This window comes from Tenrec ecaudatus, chromosome 2 (assembly GCF_050624435.1).
Source record: "Tenrec ecaudatus isolate mTenEca1 chromosome 2, mTenEca1.hap1, whole genome shotgun sequence".
Classification (NCBI taxonomy): domain Eukaryota; kingdom Metazoa; phylum Chordata; class Mammalia; order Afrosoricida; family Tenrecidae; genus Tenrec; species Tenrec ecaudatus.
In genome coordinates this window covers 84,819,463-84,824,916 of record NC_134531.1, presented here as the reverse complement: position 1 = coordinate 84,824,916, position 5,454 = coordinate 84,819,463, and the positions used below count along the sequence as shown (strand labels likewise).

At 41.0% G+C, this 5,454-nt stretch overlaps 1 pseudogene; it reads right to left on the bottom strand.

Moving 5' to 3' along the window:
* Window positions 1–2,559: 2,559 nt before the first annotated feature.
* Window positions 2,560–3,496, bottom strand: LOC142440030 (tRNA methyltransferase 10 homolog A pseudogene; annotated as a pseudogene).
* Window positions 3,497–5,454: the final 1,958 nt, after the last annotated feature.

The following is a 5,454-nucleotide window of genomic DNA, read 5'->3' as shown; positions in this document are numbered from 1 at the left end:
TCTTATTCTACTTGCTGACTCTATCAGTTTATCAATCCTGGGTTTCATATACTGAAATCAGAAAAATACATATAACAAAAATTCAAGAGTGTTACCCTGAATGACAAAAACACATGTGACACAAACCCCAATATGAAAAAGAGAGGAAAAAAAACAGAAAAATGTTGAAATCAGATCAGGCCCAACATGCGTCAGAGACTGGCATCAATTACGAAGATTTTAACGTTCAAGCCAGGTTTATCATTTTGATCTCCTAAAGTCATCTCTCCAGTGCTCTCTGTTTGGTCACCAGTTTCCTCCCATTCCTCTATTATAAATAGAGGGAAATCATCGGAGGCGTATTACCTATGCAGATCTCACAACTGAATCTTGGGTTTCCACTGTCATCCATAGCCTTCTGCAAACCAGAAACTCACAACTTGGGCTCTGGTACTATTCCCTCCTTTGGCTTTGGACTATATGATTTCCAATACTCCAGTCAATGATGCTGGTGGTCTTCCATGTGGACTTCTTTGATGAGCTTTTAAGAGGCACATGCTATTTTATTCGATAGCAGAGAACTATCCAGTTTCTTCACCACACTATAGCATCCTTATCCTTTGTGCTCCCTTCCTGAGGACAAGTGTCCAGCAGGGCCATGACGTAAAACTAATTGCTTTTAAACTGGAGCTAGGATTTAGTGTGAGCCTAAAACCCATTCCTGGATCTGTGTGTTTTTAATCTGCCTTTGGCTCTCTTTAGAGAGCTCCTTGTTAATTTTGGTAGAGAGTGTTATGGATCATCACCCTGGAGCATAAAGATCTTTCATTAAGATTTTCATTGATTAGGCCCTGATATTAATTTTTAAAGCACTGTTGAGAGAGGCATATCAGGCCAATATACTTTAATTCCATATCACAATACCTGAATTATCCACTTACACAGAATCAGTTCTTCTGTGACTGGATGCTATTTACACAAACAATGGTAGTTGGTTACCAGGAAAAATTTACAATAATATTCACTGAGAATGTCAGTAACAGATTTTCCGGAATAATATATATCTTAATACAGCATATAAGGCATTGATGTAGTGAGTCAAAGATTGTCCTCCTAATGACAGTTCAATATCTTCTGCTTTTGCAAGCACAATGGATTTGCAGTGGTAAGTCCCCGGGTTACAGGTTTGAGGGAGAGTGCTGTTGATCTGGTCGAGTGTTTGCATCAGACCTCCGGTGCAGCCTTTGGAGTGTGTTATTCACTTTGAAGACCAGGACTTAATGCTCCAGTGTTCTATAGGGCACTTGGCCTGGGTCCCCAAGATGTGCCCAGAATCTCAGGCCAATATGGCTTATTTGGAGATTACCAGGGTTATTCCCCCCTTAGGAACCTTAAAAGTATTTGTCATCATTTTTCCTGCACGTGGGTTTTTTTTCTACCAATAAACATGCACTAGTGTTCCCCCAGGACATGTCTGCTCCTGTTCCCCTCTCCTGACTGGACGGTCCCGTCAGTATCCCTTATCCCTCTGCTAAGGATGTCTACCTGTCCAGGGTGAACCTCATCATAAATTTGCATGGCAGCCACTCAGTAGTCAACATCACCTCCATCTCCCTTGTATTTTCAACGTTTTTTGACAGCACCGTAATTCAAAAGCATTAGTTCTTCTTTGGTTTTCCTTATTTAACATCTAACTTCCACATCTGTATGAGGAGATTGAAAATACCCTGCCTTGAGTCAGGTTCCCATTAATCCTCAAAGTAACAGTCTTGCTTTTCAACACTTTAAAATGGTCTTGGGCAGCAGATTCACCCAATGGAATACGTTGCTTGATCCCTTGTTACAGCTTCTGGAACATTGATGGTTGATCCAACCAAGACAGAATCCTTGACAACTTCCACCTTTCCTTTGCCTGCCCTGATGTTATCTACTGATCCAGCTGAAGGCCTTTGGTTTCTGTACATTGAGTTATAACCCAAACTGGAGGCTGCAATCCTCCATCTTATCAGCAAGGGCTTCAAGTCCTCCTGAGGAGCAGGATTGATCATCTACATATCACAGGTTACTAACAAGTCTCCCTTCAATCCTGAAGCCACACTCTTCTTCATCTAATCCAGTTTCTCTGATCATTTGCCCAGCATACAGACTGAGGAAGTCTAGTGAGAGGCTAGGGCCCTGAGACAAACCTTCCTTCATTGTTAAACCACGTGGTGTCGTCTGTGAGCACAGCTGCCTCTTGATCCTTGTACAAGTTTCTCATGAGCATAACGAATTGTTCTGGAATTCCCATTCTTCTCCAGGCAATCCATAGTGTGCTATGATGCACACAGCCGAGTGCTTTGACATAATTAAGAAAACACAAGTAAAGAACTTTCTGATAGTTTCTGCTTTCAGCCAAGATCCATCTGACATCATCAATGATATCTTTCCTTTGTATTATTCAGTCTTAATTAAAAACAAATAAAAACTCCTCAGCAGAAATGAGAAAATAGATCATTTTCTTCCAGATCAGAATATAATGAAGAGCCTCATTTCTCCTTCCTCCCCTACCCCCCCCCCCCCAATTAAACTCAAGGGGAATCAGACCACATAGTGCAGAGTCGGGTGTGGAATCGCGCTGTGCGCTTTACCTTGCTTTTCTTCTTCGCGGGCTGACTCTCGGTCAGGCTGGCTGCATTCCTCCTCGCTGGTGTCACTGTCCCGCCCAGCTTCTCCACTGGCAGAATTCTTGCCCCAGGAAGAATTTTTGTAGGCTTTGTCTGTGGGGACAGCTCCTTTGCATTTCAGTACATGGTAAATACTTCAGTAAGTAGTAGGTTTTGCCATCTCTCATTTCCAGGTGTTCCGGAATAATCTCAAACACATGATTAACTGCCAAAATATTTCGACTATTCATCTTCACAAAATTTCCAAGAGGGAGCTGTGTATACCTCAGTCCCTTGTGGTGATTTTGAAATACCAATCCTCCAGTCACAGGAACCTTTGACTCAGCTGATGCCTTCAGTCTATTGGGTGAATCTTGCTTCATGAGCTCACTGCAATGCTCTGGCTGGAAGTGTATATCCATCCAGTTGGACCATCCTTGTCATTTGCATCCATGTTTTTTCCAGCTGGCCTCCATGCTTGTCACGTAAAACTGAACAGGATGCAAGGCTCTTCGAGTTTGTACATAACATCGCTGAATCTCTTTATGATGTTTCTTAATGTCCTGTATGGCCATCACGCCTTCAAAACTGCAGTCAATGATAAGGAGGAGCGTGCTGTGAACAACGTCTCTTGGCATTCATTTTCTGTCATGCCCATCAGATTGGATCCCTGCTGACACTCTCGCTCTTTCTTTCCCCTCTGAGTCTTTCTTTTTGCTCGTCCATTGTTTTTGCTTTATTAGCTTCTTCATTTGTCATTTAGATATGGATTCCAACCCCTCAGCTGGCCTTGGCTTCTGGTTCTCCTCTTGCTCTTCATTTAAGTTTTGTCTTCTTTCAACATTAGACATCTCACTAAAAGCTGGCGACATTGTAGCACACGTAATTCGGTGCTTCTGAAAAACTAGGAGAGGGGTTGGTGGGGAATGGAGAGAATGCGCATGAAGTTTTTTGGGGTGGTGTTTCTTCAGCTCAGGAGATCTTCTTTGGAAATGTCACCTCCCAGAATCATGAGCAGTAGCTGCATGTTGGAGGCTGTGGCAATTACTCCTTGAGTCATTGATTGGGCCATCTAGGGCCAGAAGTCTGGAAGAGGACAGGTTTCTGTGGAACGGAGCTGGGTCTGTGGTTAATGGGCAGAGCACAATGACAGCTCTTGTTCCATGTCTTCTGAATTCAGCTCCCTCTCGATGCATGCTTCATCTGTTGTTAGATGATCTTTAGCAAAAGTTTACTTGTATGTGATATTAATAATAATTTCCCACAATTTCAGTTGGTTTGCCTTTCTTTGGAATGAGTATAAATATGGACATCTTCCAGTCAGTAGGCCAAATAGATGTCTTCCAAATTTCTTGGCACAGAATTATATTGCTCTTTAATAATTTATTCTAAGGTTCATTTCAAATATGTATTTTTGATCTTATTAATGCCAGTTATAATTATGGGAAGTTTCAGATAATAGAAACTTCTATTAATAGCAATTAATATTGTAGAAATTGAAATCCTCTTCACTGCAGAATAAAACATTACCTGGTCCTGCACCATTCTCAAACTTTTCACGTTTGAACCTATTGTTGTAGCCACAGTGTGCAGCAGTCTTATTGAGAATCTTCCACTTTTTCACTCACACACAACTTCACCAAGAAAGCTTTCTCCTGACAATATGCCCCAAGTACATCAGACATACAGCGTATGAAAGTTAGTAATTACAGCACATATCATAAAATGTAGGGTAATTATATTATAACACAATGCTGAGAATCATGGCCACGTTATAGAGCTATCAATGCACAAAGTTATCATTTTGGAGAACAAGAAAATAAAAATATGAAAAAATGCTATTGTGCTAAGTGACTATTTTCTATTGATTGTCATGTATGTAGTGTGATTGGCAGGCTGATTGTAAAGTTTTGGGGCTGTTTCGGTTGTTTGTGTGCAGGTGTGGAATGAGACAATGGCTGGGGTTAGATGAGAGTAGGACTTTGATAAGAAAGTAATGTAGAAGTGGAGAGATCTGAACTAAAGGGCTTTTTGCAATAGCGTGGTTAAAGGCGTCCTTCAGAGACACTGTGCTTGTTTCTCCAGAACCCCGATAAAGTGGATATGGAAATAAAGGGAGTCACAAAAATGTTCCCCAATACACATGAAATGTAGGCTTACACCACGTCACAGTCTATTAAATGTGCAATAGTATTATGATGAAAGTTTATTGATATATTGTAGGAATTATCAAAGTATGTCACAGAGACTTGCAGTGAGTACCTGGTGCTGGTGCAACCGTGCTGAGAGACTTATTCGATACAGTGTTGCCACAAACCTGCCATTTGTTAAAAACACAGTATATGAAAAGTATAATGAAATGAGGCACAATAAAAGGAGGTGTCTGTAAAATGATGAATGGTGAACTCTAAGCTGCATGCACCGAGAAGTGAGTATGTGACAGGGTAGCATGTGATGGTAAAAAGGCGTTCTGAGGTAAGATCAACAAGCTGGCACTTCGGGTGTTGACAGGAACATAACCAATTATGTGTAAAACAATGTGATATATGTTATCTTTAGGCAAGTTTAAAGATCTATGGGAACAATTGATTCTGTGAGGGGGGAGGGGTTAAGGAATAGATCTAGTGCACTCACTACTCTAAGAATTATGATAGATCCTAAGAGCAGAGGTTGAAGAGCCTGTCTATGTTGAAGCTACGTTGACAACATGTGCGTAATTTTCTCTGGTTCCACTATATGCTAGGCTAGAAACAGACATGAGTTAGGAAGCTATTATTTTAATTTGTACACATATAAATGCACTTAAACCTTTGTTGCTGTTTCAGTTGAG